At 42.2% G+C, this 23,255-nt stretch overlaps 1 pseudogene; it reads left to right on the top strand.

Moving 5' to 3' along the window:
- Positions 1 to 20,708, top strand: part of LOC124986325 (uncharacterized) — a 40,073-nt pseudogene extending 19,365 nt beyond the window's left edge.
- The last annotated feature ends 2,547 nt before the right edge of the window (positions 20,709 to 23,255 follow it).

Below are 23,255 nucleotides of genomic sequence, written 5' to 3'. Positions count from 1 at the left end.
AGATGTCTCTAACAAACACATTTGAGTAATCCCATATATGTCAAATCTAATCTACTTATTTTACTGTAAAAACCAAGATATTAAGATAAATGTATTGAACAGCATCTGCCTTCTCTTTCCTGTTGAAGAAATGTTGGTTAAGAATGTCTGTTAAATTCAGATGTACAGATAACATTGGAACAGACCACCTTTGAAATTGAGAGCAGCATCCTGATAACTTATTTTCAGCATCCCCAACTTCTTCACGTTCTGAATGCAAACTGAAAAACTACTCCTTGGCCAAACTGGTGCCAAGGAAGCTGAAGTTGACACAGTCTCTGGCTACACAGCCAAGCTCAATCTGTACATGTGTATCTTCTGGCTTTTATTTCTATAAATTGTAACCAATTTGTACAGGGCCTGGAGAGAAACAATCTAGCTGCGTCTCCCCAGTTTGGTCAACAGGCAGAAAATTCATCTTTCCTTTTTATGTTGCTTCCTTATTTCTTATGCATTGAGGCAGCTGAGTCTTGCCAGTAAAGGTTGCTGGCCAGGCAGGTTCCCTGGATGACTGCCAGTAACAGCGTCACCACCTAAAGTTGAAGCAGAATCTGACTGGGCCCGGAATTGTCTATAATCTAGTTACTTTGGAGGCTGAGACGGTGGGATCAGATCAGGAACTTCAAGGTCAATCTGGGCAATCTGGTGAGACCCTCACTTGATATAAGAAAAAACGGGCTAGGTAGGTGTAGCCCAGTGATAGAGCATTTGCCTAGCATGCACGAGTCCTGGGTGGAATCCCCACTACAACACCACCAACAGCAACAACACAGGATCTGGCTCACTTCAGGGGTCAGTTTGAATTGAATTCTTGCCTATCTTGGAGAAGGGAAAGCAATAATCAAAATTTGGAAGTGCAACATGCCCTCCGTTTCCCAAAAGTTTTCAGCTGGTGTGCCCCCAGCCACCCCCATGCTCTAGTGGAACTCAGGGCATGACCCATGCTAGGCGAGCACTCTACCACTGAGCTACACCCCCAACCCTAGTTTTCACCTGTTTATTGTCAGGGGCTCACCAAACCGTCTTTGAATCTTGGGGTCTCAGCAGCCCCTCTACATTATTAAACCCCTGTGAGTCTTCTGTTCTGCCACCTTCAAGAAGCACCAGGCCCCACTTGCATAATCTGCCACACCTGTTTATCCTTCTGACCTTTAGACCTACTAACATGTACATTTTTCTCTTAACCTTTTCAACTTTTAATGGGCTTGAGACTTTTCCTCTAAGTACACAGATTTCTGGAGACTGTGTGGGCAGCTCTGAAATGGTGAATAAGCAAGAAACGAATCAGAAATCCAACCAAGGGAAACCCTGGAAAGGAAGTTTCCAGAGCTATTTCTACCTCTACCCTGCTGGCCTCTACATCTCTGGTTGTGCTGTTTCTTCAGAGTATTTACCTACCCAGGTGACAGACACCCTGTGGGCTATTCTTGACTCCTCCTGCAGAGGAAATTTATTCATTCTCAGATCCCTGAGAGCAGTTTATTTTAGTGAAACCTTAGTGTTCCCCGCTTCCCCACGCTGCCTCATCCCTGTAACTGGGGATTGAATCCAGGGGTGCTCTACACTGAGCTACATTCATGGACCTTTTTGTTTGTTTACTTCAGGACAGGATCTCCCTAAGTTGCCCAGGCTGGACCTGAATTTGAGATCCTCCTGCCATAGACTCCGGAGACCCTGGGAGTACAATGAGCTACCATTCTTGACTGGAGTTTTTATTATTAAATGTCTTCCATGTGTTGTCCTGTGACAATAGGTTTTGTGTCACAATTTCTGCCTAATTATATATTTAGTTGAATTTCCACTACGGTGTTGTGGGAATTAGACCAAAGGCAGTAAATGCCACTCAGTGGGCCAACTCCAACTTTATTTTATGAAGTTTATTTTATGCTGGCGGGCCCAAAGGAGATCAGACCCCAAATTCTGGGCCCCCATCTCCAGTTTCTCACAACATTTATAGGCTATCTGGTGCCATAAAATTTCTAGTCTACACCCCAGAAGGCCTTGCACAGAGTTCCTAGCAGAAAACATGTTTAGAGAAGTGGTGTGTGATAAGAACTGGCTCCTCTCTAAGGCCTTTGATAAATTTCTAGCCTCAACAGGGGAATTTACATAGACTTAGGGGTCTGTGATGTTAATTAGGTTTCCTGAAGAAGGGGTAACTAAAAGGGGAGGAGAACTCACCCTTGCCCCCAGGAACTAGTTTTCACAAAAGTGTTCTCATAGTTTATTTTATATCCAGTCCTGGTTTGTCAACCATCACAATAGGATACCTTAAAGTGCCAAAACTGAAGCAAATTCTTTTGATTATAAAATTGATTTTATTTGTAGAATATTTGAAAAATTCTTGGGAAGCAAAAGGAAGAAAATTCAGTTGTCTTTTGGTTCATATCTGAGAGCAATTGTTAGTATTTTGTACTATTTACATTGACTATTTAATCACGTGTAATAAAGGGATATTTATAAAGACCAGAATGTTGTTGTAGTACATTCTATTTCTAAATTTCCTTTTCCTTTCTGTATCTTGTTGCTACCTCCTCATCATTTGTTTTCCTACCATGTTCATAGGAGCTGTACATTTATATGATGGAAAATTATAGTTTGGTTATTAAACAGGGAGTTAATATGTAACTTTTTTTTTTTTTTTTTTTTTTGGTGCTGGAGATTGAACACTGAAGTGCTTTACCACTGAGCTACCTTGCCAGACGTTTTTATTTTTTATTTTGAGACATGGTCTCACTAAGTTGCTGAGGCTGGCCTGGAACTTGGGATCCTCCTGTCTCAGCTTCTGGAGTTGCTGGAATTGCAGGCATGTGCCATTGTGCCCAACTCAACACTTACTTCTAAATTCAAAGGTGTTGCTATAAAACTGAAAGTTTTTAAAAAATAAAGATAAATTTTAAAAATGAACGTGAATAAATAAAAGCTTTTGTTTGGAGAATGGGGCCATTTTCTGTAGTTTTTGTATAGAACATATCCATACTACCCACTTTCAATTTGGTGAGGAAAGTGGAAAATGTAAAATATTTTTAAAGATGCTGAATGAGTTTTCCTAGATTGTTTTCATGTTTATCTACATTTATTAAATAATAAATACTGCTGGTATAAACAGGTAAGATGAACATGACTAGGTCTTGACTGACATCCTGCTGAACTTTACAGAGGTGCAGATTGTCCAGACCTAGGGTTTTATAGGAGAGTAGATAAAGTTTGTGAATTTGGTAAATCAGACACTAGAATTAGGACAACACCTGCCCTCCCGAGTGTGGATATGCCCTAAATAGGATGTGCCCTGGTGGTGAGGATTTCCAGTGGTTTTCTAGTTAATTCTCTCCAATTGGAATAAATACATGAAATCCACAGCATTAACTCTTGAAGGGGTAACTGAGTATTTAAAGACTTTTGTACACATGTATGTGTGTGCACAACCATGCAGTGTGTCAGTGAAGAATGTCAGATTGTTTTCCAAACAATTGTGCTGAGTTATACCTGTTTTAATGTTTCCTCGTCAACTTTTGGTTCAGTAATAACAACTGAAAAGTCCATAAACCTTGCTCAGCTGGATAGATGAAATTTTTAATTGCATCTTGTTTAAGTTGGCATTCTCTTGAGGTGGAAATGAATATTTATTTTATGTCCCGACCCGCGGGACATCAACGCGGACGGCAAACCTAAGAGAGAAGGAATGAAGGGACAAGAGACGCAGGGAGAGACAGCAAGACAGGAATTCTGATCAAGCTGCAAATTTTTATTGTTCACACAGGGGTATTTATATGCTCAGGGAATGAGGGGTATGACGAGGTGCAGCCTGGTTGGCTGTGTTCTTCTATTGGGCTCCTGATAGGCTGCAAGTTCGCGCCGGCGGGAAGGTGAGGTTCGCAACGGCGGGAAGGTGAAGTCCCGGAAGAGAAGCAGGGATGGCACCATAGGCGCCATACTGTCAGAATTATCAGCCAGGAGGTGGGAGGGGCGCTGCTGCTTATTGTAAAGGTCAGAATGTTCTCAGAATGAGAACTTCTTGGTCCCTGACAATTTTAAAGGATGACACTTCTTCTCAATTGTCTTACATAGCTTCTGCTCACTTCTCCTTTCAGGTGTTTCTTTTGTCTGTTAATTTTCACCTCCTTATAAACTAAGTGGATTAAATTTTGTCCATCATGGACAGCAAGATGTTTAACATTATGTTTCCTTCTGTTATTTAGCAAGAGTTGGAAATATAAACTCATTTTAATAGAAACCTAAGAAAAATACACTCCGAATTGTAATGTTAAGTATGGATGATTTCAGTGGGTTTTCCCCCCATTTGGTTAACAGTTCTTCATCTTCATTTGATGTGAGCATCTAGATTCTCTAAGACCCAAGCCCAAAACAAGAACTGGCATATTTTTGGCACTTCTGAGGTAAATGATTGCAGTATAGCATAAGGGATAGCCTGTCGTTTATTTTCAGGAATTGCATTACAATTTGTCTTCCTGTAAATACTAATCACTAAAGTACTTTAGATGAGTCCTATTTTCAGACTCTGCTGTTTCTTTGGCCTTTAAGACAAATCAGAGTTTTAATTAAAAAGTCTTATGCTACCTCTTTTCATAGAACCCACACTATATTTTGTAGGGAAGAAGCATGAAGAGGGAAATGTTTAAGGGGATGAGTTCAACATCTTAATTGGAGCACCAATTTGGAGATTAGTTATAGCATCAGCTATCTTTGGTCAGGCATTATTTTTAAATGAATCTAAGTACTTATTTATCCAGCTATTCTTTTTCTTGGACATTTATTATTACTTTAGTGCTTCTTTTGAATATCTGCCTTTCAACATCCACACCCTGTTTGAAAGAGTGTACCTTGCCAGGTGCAATGCCACACACCTGTAATCTCAGCAGCCTGGGTAGGAGGATGGCAAGTTCAAGGCCAGCCTCAGCAAATAGTGAGGCCCTAAGCAACTTAGTAAGACCCTGTCTCCAAATTTTAAAAAAGAGCTGGGAATAGCCAAGCTAACAATGCTTGAATTCATTTCCTTGAAGGTTGTTGCAAGGAGATCCTCAGTTTCTAGTTGACTATTGGCTGAAGGCTGACTGCTGTTCCTTGCTTCAGTGGCCTCTTCACATGACTGTTTACTTCACAGACTGTTTACTTCATCAAAGTGTGCAAGCCAAGGAACCAACTTCTAGCAAGATGGAAGTCTGCTAGCAAGATGAACATGATGAATCTTGTGTTATCTAATTGTGGAAGTAACAGCCTATCACCTTTGCTACCTTCTACTGACTAGAAGCAAATTACTAGATGAGCCCACACTGGAGCAGTAGATTACTTGGTGTGAATACCAGGAGACAGGAACCATTGGGAGCCCATTAAGACTCAGTTTATCACACTGTATAATTGTTATGGGGCACAACTTAAGAACAGACCCATCACCACTGGAAAGTCCCAATTTGAGAGTCTTTATTAAGCTGACCAGCTGACCGTCCCACACAATGCCCCAAAAATGGCTATTGGGAGAACAGCCCCAACCATAGGGTTGTAGGGGTGCTTATACCAAAAATCACATCAATCGTAAGTGTCTGTTGCTATGATTCGAAATTACACATTAACATCATGAGATCATCAACAGAGGAGGAAGTGGGTCAAAATGACCCTTACCTAGGTACAAACTAAAGAATGGTTGCTAACATCCACACAATCACTGTTCACATGGTACATTGTTTAGGAGCTATAGGAATCAAAAGAGAGCAATTTTTCTTTACATGGGAATTGTCATTCTGTATTGTTAAACATGTCACACTAAGTAACTGATGATGGGTACAGAGGCAAGGTGTTCCCATGGGAGATGCTTATTTTCTACATAACGTGGAATCTCAGAGCAAAATGGAGTCTGTTTAGTCATTTCCTTTAGATTCTGGCCTACAACATTCTCATGGAGTCAGATCTGTCAGTCCATCACAGTAATATAGTTATTGTAAGAATTAAGTAGTTAATACTTAGAAGAAAGCCAGTCACATAGCATGTACTCTGTAAATACTGTCTATAAGTGATATTAACATCATTAGTATTAGTGAATTCTTATGAAAGATTCTATACAAGTAATAAATATAGAAATGCCTCCTATTACATCTCTTCACTTAATAAAATGAAAATACCTTGTTTTAGGTAAAATCTTAGGCAATTATAGTGAATGGGACTTTAGAACATCAGCCATGGCCCCCTTCTTCCTGCCGGGAGAAGTCTGTATTATTAACTTTAAATAAAACCTACTTAATATGCTTGCCTTGGCGTGCTTCTCTACTGTTCAATCTTCAACATTAGAGGGAGCAGAACTCGTCACCGGTAAACGGCGGTATCGCCTTTATATTCTCCAAAGAAGTAGCCTAAGAGATGAGATGCTTGTGGATTAGTAAGTATCTTTTCTATCTGGTTTGGGGATATCCTGAATGTACCCTCTTCCTCTTCCCCAACTCACATGCAGCTGGACTAGACGTGGGCAGGAATTCCAGTTAAGCAATCTCTGGAGTTTTGCACTTCCAGAGAGCTTTGTGCTCCTGGTTTGTAGACTTGGGTCGGCAGAGCTCTTCCAGACCTCCTGCAGGGGACCATAATGCAATGATTTCTTCAGGAAGGTTTAGCTTTGACAAATGGAAAAGTGACTCCCCTTGGAGCTCAACTCGTTTTGGGGAGTGGTGGAAAGGGGTAAGTAATCGTTAGTGTAGAGGTGATTTCTTTAACTTGATCAGTGATGCCAGTCTGCCTTCATTCATCCTCAGTGTTTTGCATTACTAGATGTGGTAAAGCCATGATTCTGCTCCTCCCCATATTTTTGGGAATCATTTGGGTGTCATTTATTATGATACTTAGTGTGTTGTTTCCTTTTTGTTCTTATGTGATGGTGTCTGTCTAAGTGCCTTGGCTTGCCTTGAGCTTGCAATCCTCCTACCTCAGTCTTCTGAATACCTGCATTACAGTTATGCCATGGCGCCCAGAATTTAACATGTGATTTTTGAACATTCCTTCCCTAGGCCTCTGATTAATGCTTTAGTCTGAAAGGAGTCTATTGTGATGTTGGCCTGTCCTAAGCGGCCACACAGCACTTCATGGTAGATAGTCTAGGACCCCACTGCCAAGGGTGCCCTGCAGTTCTACTGCTTACACCAGGTTTTGGGTTCAGGTTGGCATCCGGGGCCAGATGGACACTTCCAAGGGAACAAGGATTGTTGCTCTGCAATGAGCCCAGACCACTGGCCTTTGGGAGGCACCTCTTGGAGAATTTTGGAGGCCAGTGGGTTCCTCTGAATGCCTAGCCTTGGATGACCTGGTTTTTGTTAAAATAGAAATTTCACTTCTTTCTGAAAGTGTTATGGGGCACAACTTAAGAACAGACCAATCACCACTGAGAAGTCCAAATTTGAGAGTCTTTATTAAGCCTGCCGGCTGACTGTCTCACACAATGTCCCCAAAAAATGGCTATTGGGAGAACAGCCCTGACCACAGGGTTATAGGTGTTCTTATACCAAAAATCACATTAATCATAAGTGTCTGTTGCTATGATTCGAAATTACACATTAACATCATGAGATCATCAACAGAAGGGGAAGTGGGTCAAAATGACCCTTTCCTAGGTACAAACTAAAGAATGGTTGCTAACATCCACACAATCACTGTTCACATGGTACATTGTTTAGGAGCTATAGGGATCAAAAGAGAGCAATTCTTTATTACATAGGGGTTGCCATTGTGTATTATTAAACATGTCACACCAAGCAACAGATGATGGTCACAGAAGTAGGGTGTTCCCATGGGAGAAGCTTATCTCCTACATAATGTGGAGTCTCAGAGCAAAATGAAGTCTGTTTAGTCATTTCCCTTAGAGTCTGGCCTATAACATTCTCATGGAGTCAGATCTGTCAGCCCATCACAAAAGGAAGTATCCTAAAATAAGTTTTCCACAGAAGAGTTCAATTACTGTCTTTTTTCCTCCCTCCCTCCCTTCCTTCCTTCCTTCCTTCCTTCCTTCCTTCCTTCCTTCCTTCCTTCCACTGGGGATTTAACCTATGGGTGCCTTACAACTAAGCAACATCCCTAGGCCTTTTATTTTTTTTATTCTGAGACAGGGTCTTGATACATTGCTGAGGGCCTTGCTAAGTTGCTGAGCTGACTTTGAACTTGTAATCCTCCTGCCTCAGTCTCCTGAGTCGCTGAGATTATAAGCATGACCACCGCACCCAGCTGTATTTCTTTTTTGAGACAGAGTCTTGCTATGTTGCCCAGGCTGGCCTTGAACTGGCCATCCTGCTACCTCAGGCTGAGACAGGAGGATTGAGTTCAAAACCAGCCTCAGCAACTTAGTGACGCCCTAAGCAACTTAGTGAGACCCTATCTCTAATTAAAATATAAAGAAAGGGTTGAGTATTTGGATCAGTAGTTAAGGGCCTACATTCAATCCCTCAGACCAAAAAGAAAAAGAACCCCCCCACCCCCAAATTTCACTGTATCTCACCTGTTTTCCAGGCACATTGAAAGATGCTACAATTGCCAAATAGAGACAAGGCCACAAATGTAAACATTAGGAACCTGCATCTAAATATTGACCTCACAGCCTCAGGAACACATTTCATAAGGTCAACACCCATTTGAACCAAACAAGAGTTTAACACATGTCCAAATGAATTCTATAACCAACCTCATGGCTACTAGCTAAAGGTCAGAAGCACTCAGCAACCAGACAGGTGCGCTGAAGAACATTAATATCTGATGGCACCTGTACAAATTACACAAAGCATCAAAAAAATTAAAAACTTAAAAAATTGAAAAAACTTTAAAAAAATAAAAATTTAACATTTCTTATTCTCATGAAAATCATTAGAAAAATCATTGTATCAGCAATAACCTGGTATAAAAGATAAAAAACAAATCCCTTTCACAGTGGACAAAAAATTTCAAATCCACATGAACAAACTTAACATAAAAAGTATGTGGAGCCAACTTCAGTGATGGGCACATGCAGTGACTGGAGCCAAAGAAAGCATTCACACCAGGTCCCCATTGATCACAGCTGCTCTTTACAAGGTTGGCCTCCTCCCCACACCTCTTCAAAAATCTTTCCCAACAACTTAACCTTGCTCCCAAAGTTTGTGATATTGATCAAAATCACATTTATTATGATATCTTGTTTTCAAAATTAATGGTCTTTTTGGTTCATACAGAATATGTGTTCACTCCAGTCACCACATGTACCCCTCACTGACTTTGGCTCCGCTTATTTTGTATGTTAAGTTTAGTCCCAAGGATTTGAAGTTTTTATGTCTATTGTGAAAGGAACTTAATTTTTATCTTTTATACAAGGTTATTACTGATCCAATGATTTTTCTAATGATTTTCATGAGAATGAGGAATGGTGAATTTTCATTTTCTTTTTTGTTGTTATTCTTTGTGTAATTTGTACAGGTGCCATCAGGTATTAATGTTCTTCAGCACTCCCGTCTGGTCACTGAGTGCTTCTGACCTTTAGCTAATAGCCCTGAGGCTGGTTACAGAATTCATCTGTACCTGTGTTAAACTCTTGTTCAGTTCAAGTGGGTGTTGACCTTATGAAACGTGTTCCTGATGCAGGTTCCTAATGTTCACATTTGTGGTCTCGTCTCTAGTTGGCAATCGTGGCCTCTTTCAATGTGCCTGGCAAATAAATACCTGTAGGTGAAGATGAGATATATTGAAATTTTCTTCTGGGACATTCTTTTCTTTTTTCTTTTTTCCTTGGGGATTGAACGCAGGGACACTTAAGGACTGAGCCACATCCCCAATCCTTTTTAATATTTTACTTAGACACAGGCTCTCACTGAGTTGCTGAGATTGGCTTTGAACCCACAATCCTGCCTTAACTTCGTAAACTGCTGGAATTACAGGTATGAGCTACCACTCTTAGCCTGGGGCATTATTTTCAGGCTTTTTGGTCAGTGTTATTTTTTAAACCTCTGCCATTGTTATAGTTGTTTTATTGACAGATCCACCCAACACAATCATGGCATTTTCCTCTGTACTTGAACTTCATTTCATTTGGGAAATGACTACCTGTGGGTAACATTTGAACTGCCACATGTTTTTCTAAGTAAGGTTTTACTGGAGCACAGTCATGATCACTTGTGATCATGGCTGCTTTCTTGGCACAGGAGCAGAGCTGAGTAGTGGTGACAGACTGGATGACCCTCAAGGCTGAATTATTTACTGGGTGGCCCTTCAAGGAGGCACTTTTAGTTGATGCATTCCTGTGTCCTTCTCCTTCCCTAGGAAAAGCTTGTGGCCTGTGTCAGGTTTTTGTCACTGAGACCAAAATACATGACTTAGAACAACTTAGAGGAATAAAAATTTATTTTGGCTCACAGTTTCAGAGGTTCAGTCCATGGTGGACTGACTCCATTGCACTGAGCCCAGGATAAGGCAGAATATCATTGTAGAAGGACATGATCGTTTTTCTCCAAGAGAGGGGAAGAGGCTGATATTGGACAGATGAGGCTGGACACCCAAGGAATTTTCAGGAAGCAGGTTTATTTAAGTTGCAGTGGTCCAAAAGGGCTAATGCCTGAAAAGTCTCTGGAACCCAGGTCTGAAAATTCTTTTAGATTTATACTCAGTGGGGGTCTACATCCAGTGGGTGGTTACATAGCAGTTACTCTTTATCTCATGTTTTTAGGTTAGACAGAAGATTCATAAATTTTTGCCAAGGAAAACAGAAATAGTAACTTTTTCACAGCAAGCTCTTTTGAGGCAGAATCCATTACAACATTTGTCTGCAAACTTGGCATTTAGAACAAAAAGGAAGCTTCAAACCACAATAAACTCTCTACAAAAATCCTGCTGACAGTCTTTGTAAAAATCTTGTTGACTACAAAACTACAATATATGGTACATTTGTAGTGGGGGTCTTTGGAAAAGCTTAATCATGGTGAAGTTCTTTTTGAGTGGCTACATCATTCCCCCATTTGATGCTCATTATTTAATCCTTTAAATCAAAGAGTATCATCATCTTTTTGTATTTCTTTCAACAATTGCTTCTATAGTAGACCTAATAGTTCTAATGCAAAGGGATCCAAACATGGAAGCAATAAGCAAGTTAACTGTATAATACCTGCTATGCCAATTAAACTTTTGAATCCACCAGGAGTAGAAAACCATCCTCCAAAGTGTGAGCTTAGATCCTAAGCCTTAATACCCTTCCAGGTTTTAACTGGTTACGTGTGCTGGTTTTCTGATATTGCTAGCTATGTCTTTGACTGTCCATTATCATCTATTTGGAGACAATAATCTGAACTGTTGAACTTTACACATACTCTTCCCTCTTCAGCCAGCAGATAATCTGATAGTCAGTTTTGATAGCTGACTGCATCTGGGTTTGTTGTGTGGCTAGGAGGTCAAAAGCTGTAGCAGTTTAATTAATTATAATTTCCAGTACAACTTGGAAGGGAATAATCTGGTTTAGCATATAGGCAGGAGTTCTATAGCCCCAGCTGCTGTCCTCTGCCCAGGCAGCAGGACCATAAGTGGCAATTATCCTCTGGGGTGACCAGCTGTTTTCACCCCAAGTTTGTTGATCTTCAAGGTCAAGTTCATCACCAATGAACCTCCTTTTATTTTTGGCCCTTGGCCTTCATACAAGTTGATTCCTAAGTCTTTTCCAGTTCTATTTGTCAGTAGAAAAAAATTCTGGTCTAATAATAGTACAGGCCCCCCTCCAATTTTTTGGGAGTATATATGTGTCTTTTCCCCACAGATCCAAAACAACCCATCTGGGGCTTTCCATTCAGAACAGACTGGATTATACCATAATTTATGGATCTCAGGGACACCCCCAAAAGAACTGACCCAGTGAGTGTCTGAACTGGTGCAGTTAAAAAGAGCTCGTTTCTTTCAGGAAGTTTTACATTTGAGGCTGCTTGGTTAATTCTAACCAAGTAGTTTTCTTTGGCCATCAGGTGACATTCCAGAACAATATTCTGTTACATGGGGTTTCATGGGCACAATGGGTGTGGTAGGGTCCATTCCTTTCCAGGTACTTTTTTTTTTTTTTTTTTTTTTTTTGCAGTGCTGAGGATCGAACCCAGGGCCTTGTGCTTGCAAGACAAGCACTCTACCAACAGAGTTATCTCCCCAGCCCCTTTCCAGGTACTTCTCAAGTGAGAATCCAGCCTTGGGGTCTTTCACCCTCTTGTTTAGTGCAGGTCTTATTCCACGCTAATAGGGAATAAGCATCTAAACTTATTCCTGTCTGGGGACATTCTTCACTCATGAAGGGTCCTCAACAGACCCAACAATTTTTAACCCCAAGAATTTTGACTATTCTTTCTGTTAGGTCCAGAAAGGAATTCTTTCCCAAAAAGGGAAGGTTAAGATTTGGGCTTAAGGGGCTGGGGAGATAGCTCAGTTGGTAGCGTGCTTGCCTTGTAAGCACAAGGCCCTGGGTTCAATCCCCAGCACCCCAAAAATAAATAAATAAATAAATAAAATTTGGGCTTAAACTTGCATATAGTTTAGCAGCTGGACCAGGGCTTGTGGTAGAGCTCAGGGTGATTGATTTTTGAATCAGAATTCTTATTCCATGTTAGAAGCTGAGGATCCAGGGGCCAGCAATACCAAGTTCCCTTAGTGGGAGGGAAAATTCCTGGGTAAGTTATGTCTCCTGCATACTGGGATTTGACCCTAGTTATATGGACTCTTTTTCCTTCCCAGAGACAAGTGGCCACTGAACTACAGCATCTCTCTGGTGGGACAGGTCCTAAATATATATTTTGGTTATAATGAATTAGTTGAACACATGGATCATTATGGTAAAAAGATGTGGCCGTAGTGGGGAAGAGCCCTCTAAGATTATCAAAGGAAACCATACTAAACGATAGATTAACATTTTCGCTAGCATAGGTTAAACTGTGTAAGTCAATAAAGTCAAATTAATATCACCAACCAAATCCTAGAAAACCTATGTAAGCAAAGTAAAAAAGTACAAATAAAATTTTGTTATTAAGAGTGCAGTCAGCAGGAATTACCTCGATCAGTCTTGTAATAAAGACCAAGGAAAGGACTACATATATGTCCAGAAGTAAGAGGTGGCAATGCATTAGAGTATAAGAACTGTCTTAGAGGACGAAACAGTTCATTTTGATACCGCCAATTACCGGTGACGAGTTCTGCTCCTTCTAATGTTGAAGATTGAACACTAGAGAAGCACACGCCAAGCAAGCATATTAAGCAGGTTTTATTTAAAGGTAATAATACAGACTTCTCCCGGCAGGGAGAAGGGGGCCATGGCTGATGTTCTAAAATCCCAAGAAGTGAGCGCACCCGACATCTTTTATAGGTTAAAGTCTCTTTTGTTCTCCAGTTTTCTCCCCCCTTATCTCTCTCTCCTTCCTGCCTATGTGACTAGGCCTGGTTTTGCATTAAGTGAGAAGCCATGGGCAGGGGGAGGGCCAAGGTGATTCAGGCAGGTAAGGGCCCAGGGGCATTAATTAGCAGCTCCTTGCTTGCAGTCCTTGATAAAGGCAGGTAAATTTGGTCATCAATGGGCTCCGGAGATCCTTGACATTCCATTCTTCCAGGGGCAGTCTCCAACTTCCAGAGGCAGATGGCTTCATGGCTTCATTTCCTCGAATTGACCCGATTTCCTATTTCTACACTAACTACCTGTCCTTAATTCTGGCTTCAATTTGTCCTGTTAGTTTATCTTCCACGGTGCAATGATCAGCTAGGCCCTGAGTGGCTGAAGCAGGACTGTTGTTTCCCCAAGCTTTGGCTGTGCACAGGCTAGTCAGCTTCCGGAGTGACTAGAGCAGGCTGATGTCCTTCTGATCCTCAAGCTTGTCCTGTGTGTCCTTCCTCCAGATGGTCAGCTTAAGGGGTACAGTGGGGTCTGGATTGTACTTTCAGTCCATAGCTGAAGACTTGAGCCTGGTGTAATGAGTCCCGGGGCCTATCTGCAACTTTTACTGCAGTTGGGGTGGATAAAATAACCATGAAAGTGATACTGCTCTTTACTGGTGACGAGTCCTGCTTCCTCAGGTGTTGAAGTATAATGCCAGAGAAGCACGCCGAGGCAAATGTAGAGTGGAAATGCAGCTTTATTAAAGGAAAGTAAAAGCAGACTTCTCCCGGTGGAAGAAGGGGACCCAAAGGCGGAATCCATGGGAGGAGCAAATCTTGTCCTTTTTATGGGTTTTATTCTCCCATTCTCTTCCCCTTATCTCTTTCCTTCCTGCCTACGGGATTAGGCCTGGTTTTGCAGGTGAGATGTAAAAAGTGAAAAGCGGATGGGGCAGGGGGAGGGCCAAAGTGATTCAGGCAGGTAAGGGCCCAGGGGGCATTAATCAGCATCTTCCTGCCTGTAGTCTCTGACAAGGGCAGGTAAATTTGGTTATCAATGGGTTCTGCAGGTCCTTGACATTCCATTGTCCCAGGGCGGTCTCCAACTTCCAGAGGCAGATGGCTTTCATGACCTCCATTTCCTAGATCTGACCTAATTCCCTATTTCTACCCTAACTGCCTGTCCCCAATTCTGGTTTCAAAAGGATACTTCCAAAGAGGTTTTCAGGGTTGAATATTCCATTCTTTGACCTAGACTGAATCTCCAGGCCTTAAGGAGTGTGCATCTGTGGTCAAAATTACCAGCAACCTTCCCTGACCCGTTGGTTGAGAGTCTGTAAGGTTTTTGCTAAAGCTTGAAGCCGTCTTCTTAATGTTAATTCTCCTATTTCCTGCAATCACCTGATAAGTGGGGAAGGTCCTCCATACATTATCTCATAGTGCTCTCCCATCTCTAAGAGGACCCTATCCAGTTCTCTTAATGGGAGAGGATCTAATTCTCAACAGTGCAACAGGGAGGATTTCATCCCAATGCAGGTGAGTTTCCTGACACAGTTTACCCCATTGAGCCTTTAAAGTTCTATTTGTTCTTTCTACTTTGCCAGAACTTTGTGGCTTATAGGCAGTATGTAATTTCCATCTAATATTTAAACTTTGGCCAATAATTGTATCACCTCTGCCACAAAAATCTGGCCTGTCATCTGAGCCAATGGTTAATGGGATGCCAGATCTGAGAACAATTTCCTGGAGGAGCATCCTGGCTACCTCTTGAGCCTTTTCAGTGTGGGTTGGAACGGCTTCCACCCAGCCAGGATAAGAGCACACAAAAACCAAAAGCTATTTATATCCTCGCGGACATGGTAGTTCAGTCAAGTCTACTTCTAGGTTCTCAAAAGGTGCTCCTTCTATAGCTTGGATTCCTGGTGGGTCCCTTGGCCCCTAGTTGTTGTGGACACAGGTTTCCCATTGTTCACAAATCACCCAGGAGATGCTTATCAGGGGTGTGGGACATAGTAATGCTGACTTGGAATAGTTTCAAGTGCTGTTTGACCAATGTGTGTTTCCCTTTGAAACTTTTCTAGGAAGGCAAGAGCTAGTCTCAGGGATGGCTATTCAGACATCAGAATCTCCACCATCCACCTGGAAGATAACTTCCCTTTTCAGTCTTAAACCAATTATTTTCCTACTGGGATTATTTTGGTTCCAATCCTGTTGAAGCCAGAATTAAGGACAGGTAGTTAGTGTAGAAATAGGAAATAAATCGGGTCAATTCGAGGAAACGAAACCATGAAGCCATCTGCCTTTGGAAGTTGGAGACTGCCCCTGGAAGAATGGAATGTCAAGGAGCTCCGGAGCCCATTGATGACCAAATTTACCTGCCTTTATCAAGGACTGCAAGCATGGAGCTGCTAATTAATGCCCCCTGGGCCCTTGCCTGCCTGAGTCACCCTGGCCCTCCCCCTGCCCATGGCTTCTCACTTAATGCAAAACCAGGCCTAGTCACATAGGCAGGAAGGAAGGAAAGATAAGGGGGGAGAAAACTGGAGAACAAAAGAGACTTTAACCTATAAAAGATGTAGGGTGCGCTCACTTCTTGGGACTTTTAGAACATCAGCCATGGCCCCCTTCTCCCTGCCGGGAGAAGTCTGTATTATTACCTTTAAATAAACCTGCTTAATATGCTTGCCTTGGCGTGCTTCTCTAGTGTTCAATCTTCAACATTAGAAGGAGCAGAACTTGTCACCGGTAAACGGTATCACTGTTAGAGGATTAGGGAGATCTGAACAGTGTGTAAGACTAGGAGCTGAGTGTTCTGTTGGCTTTTCATAAACTTTTCATAAGCTGGAAATCTTGCTTCTTGGTCTGCCCTTTGGTGGCCACAGCAATGCAAAACCACAATTTTTTTGCGGGGGGGGGGGCCCTACTGCATCTAAAAGATTAAGAAATTTCTGGCCATACTTTATGCCTTTTCCTCCTGAATGAATTAACCCCTTTTCCTTATATAAGGCCCCATAAACATGAAAAGCGGAGAAGGCATAATTTGAGTCAGTATAAATATTGCCACAGATTTCTGCTGTCAATTGGAGTGCTTGGGACAGAGGGAATGGTTCTGCCTTTTGGGTTGAAGTTCCATGAAGCAGAGGCTGTGCCTCAACAGTGGAGTTCAGAGTGACCACTGCACATCCAGCAAGACTTATTCAACCTTCTGTAAAGCTGCTTCCATCTGTGCAGTACTCCACATAAGGGTTTTAGAGGGGCTGCTCTCTGAGGTCTGGTCTACCTGGATAACACTTCACCCATGACCTCAATGCAGTTGTGATCAGGCTGTCCAGTCCCAACGGGCAGCAGAGTTGCTGAGTTGAGAGTCCGTTCTGAAAACTTCAATACGGACAGGTGGATTTTCCCATAACATGCCCTGGCAGCTGATCATCCTCTCATTAGTAGCCAATACTGTTGTTTGTACTCTAACAGCATCAGTACAGAGTGGGACTACCTGGACTGTTAGTTACTGTACCATAGTCAGTGTCTGCCTCCCACACCAGAAGAGCCTTGGCTGCAAGGGCCCATCCATAGACAAGGTAGCCAGCCAGCCTTGAACCACAGATTCCAGCTGTTTAGAAGATAGGCCACTAGATGGTGCCATATCCCCAGTATTTGAGTTAGGACTCTATAGCTGGAGCCAGAATTGAGGACTGGTAGTTAGTGTAGAAATAGGGGATTGGGTCAAATCGAGGAAATGGAGGCCATGAAAGCCATCTGCCTCTGGAAGTTGGAGACCGCCCTGGGAGAATGGAATGTCAAGGACCTACAGAGCCCATAGATAACCAAATTTACCTGCCCTTGTCAGGGACTACAGACAAGGAGATGCTAATTAATGCCCCCTGGGTCCTTACCTGCCTGAATCACCTTGGCCCTCCTCCTGCCCATTGCTTCTCACTTTATGCAAAACTGGGCCTAATCATGTAGGCAGGAAGGGAAAAAGATAAGAGGGAAAGAATGGGAGAATAAAGCATATAAAAAGGACAAGATTTGCTCAACCCGTCCGCCTTTTACTTTCTTCCCCCCCCCCAGAAGTCTGCTTTTACTTTTCTTTAATAAAGTTTACTTTCTACTCTACACTTGCCTCGGCGTATTTCTCTGGCGTTATACTTCAACACCTTGAGGAAGCAGGACTCGTCACCGGTAAAGAGCAGTATCACTTGTATAGTACGGATAAGGCACTAAGTTTGATCCTCAGCACCACATAAAAATAAATAGATTAAATAAAAATATTGTGTTCATCTACAACTAAAAATTTTTAAAAAATAAATTCTCATCACTTAAACGGTTCTAGTTCCTTTAGTTTCTTTCCTTTTTAAAAAATGCTTTTAGTTGTAGATGAACACAATACCTTTATTCCTTGTTCAGTGGTGCTGAGGATCAAACCCAGTACCTCACATGAAGGAGGCAAGTGCTCTACCACTGAGCTACAGCCCCAGCCCATAATACTTGTTTTTAACACAAGTATTTGTGGCATGTAAAAAACTTTCCATCCATAAATTTAAATGTGAATAAACATATTCAGGGGCTGGGGACATAGCTCAGTTTGTAGAGTGCTTGCCTTTCAAGCAGAAGGCCCTGGGTTCAATCCCCAACACCACCAAAAAAGTAAATAAATAAATTAAATAAATAATGTATATATATATATATATATATATATATATATACACATATATATAAACAATTTATTTATATACTATAAATAATAATTTAGAATTTATTTATATATTCAGAAGGTTGGTAACTTAACATTGTGCTTTACTTGTTTTCCTGAGTGATGCCTCCTTTGTTTCTTAGAAAACATCTTTTGTTTTTTTTTATTCCCCCTCTTCTCCAGTACTAGGGATTGAACCCAGGAGAGTTCAATCACTGAGCCACAACCCCAGCCATTTCTTTTTTTTTTTTTTTTTTTTTTTTTAACATCTTATTGAGAGACAGGGTCTTGGTAAGTTGCTTAGGGCCTTGCTAAGTTGCTAAGGCTGACTTTGAACTTGCAGTCCTCCTGCCTCAGTCTCCAGGGCCGTTGGAATTATGGGCAAGCACCATGGTACCATCATTTTAAAAAAATTGTTTTGGTAGTTGTAATATGGACAGAATGCCTTTGTTTTGTTTATTTCATTTTCGGTTTCCAGTTTGAATGGTTCCAGCTGACGATATTCAAATATCACACGATTTACTTGTTTCCACTGGAGACCATGCGCACCACAGTGTTCTCACAGCCAATTTTCACTTGGGCTACAATTGATGGAAAAAAATAAAAAGTTTCCAAGCAGGTTAGAAACCATAGTCAACTCATTGGTGTTGACTTGATTATTTAAACAACGAAAGCCAGGCGATAAATCTTCATCTTACATATTGACCCACTGTGGTTTTTATTATAGTATATAATTAATTAGAATCCTGAAGTTGAACTCAGCCTTTCTCCTCGTGTGCAAGAACACTGTGAGACAAAACTGGCTGGAAAGAGGCAAGAGAACGTCTCCAGGCCTTTTTCTTATTTTCCTGCAAGCCTAGGGTGGTAAAGAAGGTGAAGGCAACCAGTTATTTCTGCGCAGGGGTTCTGGGTCAGAGTTTTTGATTGGGACAATACTGCCCTCCGGGGAGAGGTTTGAATTTTGCAGGAAGTTTATGGTTATTGATACGGCCATTACCGGAGACGAGTTCTGCTTCCTTTAATGTTGAAGAGACATTAGAGAAGCATACCAAGAGAAGCATATTAAGCAGGTTTTACTTAAAGGTAATAATACAGACTTCTCCTAGGAGGAAAAAGGAGGCCATGGCTGATGTTCAAAAGTCCCAAGAAGTGAGCGCACCCTACATCTTTTATAGGTTAAAGTCTCTTGTTCTCCAGTTCTCTCCCCACTTATCTCTCCCCTTCCTGCCTACAGTGACTAGGCCTGGTTTTGCATAAAGTGAGAAGCCATGGGCAGGGGGAGGGCCAGGGTGATTCAGCCAGACAAGGGCCCAGGGGGCATTAATTAGCAGCTCCATGCTTGCACTCCTTGATAAAGGCAGGTAAATTTGGTAATCAATGAGCTCTGGAGATCCTTGACATTCCATTCTCCCAGGAACAATCTCCAACTTCCAGAGGCAGATGGCTTCATGGTTTCATTTCCTCGATTTGACCCGATCCCATGTTTCTACACTAACTACCTGTCCTTAATTCTGGCTTCATTATCACAATATCTGGGATCGGGAAAGGAAAGTACGGCTGGATTTTTTTTCTTTTTCTTTTTCTTTTGGTACCAGAGATTGAACCCAGGGGCCTTTTACTACTGAGCCACATTCCCAGTCCTTTTTATTATTTTTTTTTATTTTGAGACAGTCTTGCTAAATTGCTTCTGGCCTAAGTTGCTGAGGCTGGCTTGAACTTGCAATCCTCCTGCATTGGCCTCTTGAGTCACTGGGATTAAAGGCATGTGCCACCATGCCTGGATGATATTTATATAGGTGAAAATATCACCTTTTTATCACTTTCTGAGTTTAGATAATAACTGACTTACACATTAAGAATCATTTTGGACCAGGGCCTTTGTTCCCAGCTGCTGTGGGGTCGGGGTTGGGCAGGGCAGCGAGGCCAGCGGCAGCCTTCCCCAGCGCGTTTAGTCCCAGTCACCCCTTGGGGGCGGGGTTTGTGGGGGGGAGCCACCTCCTGGGCCAGCTGATGTCCCAGGCGCTACTGCCCCACCCGACCTGAGAGGAGGAACCAGCAGGCTGGGGGCCCTGGTCCTCCCGGTGCTGCCAACCCAAGGCTACCTACCCCTGGGCACTCAGGCCAGTGTCGGGAAGACCAAGGATGGTTAGACACACTATTTCCCACGATTTGACATGGACATTGGGGGAACTCTAGTAAAGTGCTCGTATATTTCGAACCTATTGATATCACAGTAGAGGAAGAGCAAGAAGAAGTTGAGAACTTAAAAGGTATTCGGAAATATTTGCCTTCTAACGTAGCATATGGGTCCACTGACATTCCGGATGTACACCTTGAACTGAAGGATTTAACACTTTTTGGCCAAAGAGGGAACTTGCACTTTATCAGATTTCCAACCCACGACCTGCCTACTTTTAGCCAAATGGGAAGAGACGAAAGCTTCTCAACATTACAAGCAGTGCGGTGTGCTACAGGAGGTGGTGCTTACAAGTTTGAAAAAGATTTTCGCACAATTGGAAACCTCCATCTGCACAAACTGGATGAACGTGACTGCCTTGTAAAGGGCTTGCTGTATAGAGATTCTGTCAGCTTCAAGGGACAAGCAGACAGCTATTATTTTGCTGGGGGCAGGGCTAAATGATTCAGCCAGGCAAGGGCCCAGGGGGCATTAATTAGCATCTCCTTGCTGCAGTCCTTGATAAGGGCAGGTAAATTTGGTAATCAATGGGTTCTAGAGATCCTTGACATTCCATTCTCCCAGGGGCAGTTTCCAACTTCCAGAGGCAGGTGGTTTTCAAGGCCTCCATTTCCTCCATTTGACCTGATCCCCTATTTCTACACTAACTGCCTGTCCCCAATTCTGACTTCAGTGGGCAGTGAATTACTGCTACCTCTTTGAGTAAATGAACAGCTTCTAACAATTTTAAGATCTGTTCATAGTTTTTTATAGATGTTCCCCCCAGTTGTTTGAAATTCTCTTTCCAAATTGCTGCAAGTGCATGCAGGATTAGGTAGGCATATTTAGAATCAGTATAAATATTAACTCTGTTGTTTCCCTAGCTCGAGTGCTCTTGTTAGGGCTATCAATTCTGCAAGCTGTGCACTTGTGCCTAGTGGCAAAGATTTTGCCTCTAAGGTATGATGTAGAGTTACCACAGCATACCCATCCTTGTGTTCTCCTTGTTCCATGAAGGAACTCCCTTCTGTGAACACGGTGAGGTCTGGATTAGACAGGGGAAGTCTTTGAAGGTCTTCTCAGCTGAGCAATTCATAGCTAGGACCTGTTGGCAGTCACATTCAGGATTTCCCTCTAATGTTTCTGGGAGGAAAGTGGCTGGGTTTAAATTAGAGCAAGTTCTTATCTGAGTTATGGGTCCTTCTAGAAGTAAAGTCTGGTATTTTAGAAGGCGACTGTCAGAGAGCCATAGTCCTCCTTTTGTATTTAAAATCCCTAAGAAATCATGGGAAGCGTAGACAATGAGATCTCCTCCCAGGGTGATTTTGATTGCCTCAGGGACTAGTAGGACTACTGCAGTAAACTATTTACAAACAGCACCACGTTAAGTTCCTTTCTGAGATAAGCTACTGTCTGTTGAGCAGGCCCATTCCTCCTTATTAGTGTCAGCCAGGCTAAATTTTTCTTCAGTAGGTAAACTGAGAACAGGGGCTTGGAGTTGTTGAGAAAAAGGTGACATCTGTGCAGCCATGTTGTATGAACAAGCCATTTCGGGAACTGGCCCATAAATCCCCCCAGGAAAGGGCGCGCAAGTATTACTGAAGCCAGAATTAAGGACAGGACAGGTAGTTAGTGTAGAAACAGGGGATCGGGTCAAATGGAGGAAATTGAAGCCAGAATTAAGGACAGGTAGTTAGTGTAGAAATAGGAAATCGGGTCAAATCGAGGAAATGAAGCCATGAAGCCATCTGCCTCTGAAGTTGGAGACTGCCCCTGGAAGAATGGAATGTCAAGGAGCTCCGGAGCCCATTGATGACCAAATTTACCTGCCTTTATCAAGGACTGCAAGCAAGGAGCTGCTAATTAATGCCCCTGGGCCCTTGCCTGCCTGAGTCACCCTGGCCCTCCCCCTGCCCATGGCTTCTCACTTAATGCAAAACCAGGCCTAGTCACTTAGGCAGGAAGGAGAGATAAGTGGGGAGAGAACTGGAGAACAAAAGAGACTTTAACCTATAAAAGATGTAGGGTGCGCTCACTTCTTGGGACTTTAGAACATCAACCATGGCCCCCTTTGCCTTGGCGTGCTTCTCTAGTGTTCAATCTTGAACATTAGAAGGAGCAGAACTCGTCACCGTTAAATGGTGGTATCATTACCCTCAAGAGCCAATACAGGACAGTTCTTAGCAACTTGATGAGACCCCGTTTCAAAACAAAAACATTTTTAAAAGAGACTGAGAATGAAAATCAATGGGAAAGCACCCCTGGGTTCGGTCCCCAGTACTGGGTTGGGGGTGGTGCAATAAAAGCAATACTCAAAAAATGTAAAATACAGTTTTTTCCTTCAACAGTCTAAAATCTAATTATAGAAGCCAGACATTCAGACTTTAAGTAGTTGATAAACGAGGCAGAAGAAATGATTAAGAAATGATTAAGACAGTGCTCCAACATGTAGGAATTAGAGTAATTTGAAAGAACTAGGCCTTCGTCTGGACTTCAATTACAGTAAATATTTAAGTGAATTAAAGGGAATGGGGAGGGCATTTCGAGTAGTGAACCACCCTGGGGGCATATCTAGAGTCATCTAGAGTCACTATTGAATCTGATTTGCTTAGAGATGGAACTACTGTTTTGTAAATGAAAATTCTCTCTCTCTCTCTCTCTCTCTCTCTCTCTCTCATATATATATATATATATATACATATACACACAAAAAATTATATTCTGTATATTTATTACATATTAATATACATTTATTCATATGTTAATGTATATACTTATTTATATATATATATAATATATATATATGATGGATGTAACAATTTACCTCACACACTTATTGCTTCAAACAGCATGAATGCATTCTCTTAAAGTTCAGGAGGTTAGACCCGTGAATTGTAGGGCAGCTGTCAGGCCCAGTGGATATGCTGTGTGCAACCGTGGTGCCCCCTGACCCAGCCAGGATGCCCCAGACCCTGTCCTGAGCTACGTGGGTCTGAAAGCCACTGGGAAAAG

The sequence above is a fragment of the Sciurus carolinensis genome, chromosome 6 (genome assembly GCF_902686445.1).
Source record: "Sciurus carolinensis chromosome 6, mSciCar1.2, whole genome shotgun sequence".
Taxonomy (NCBI): Eukaryota; Metazoa; Chordata; class Mammalia; order Rodentia; family Sciuridae; genus Sciurus; species Sciurus carolinensis.
The sequence above is the reverse complement of the archived record's forward strand: the minus strand, read 5'-3'. Positions and strand labels throughout refer to the sequence as shown.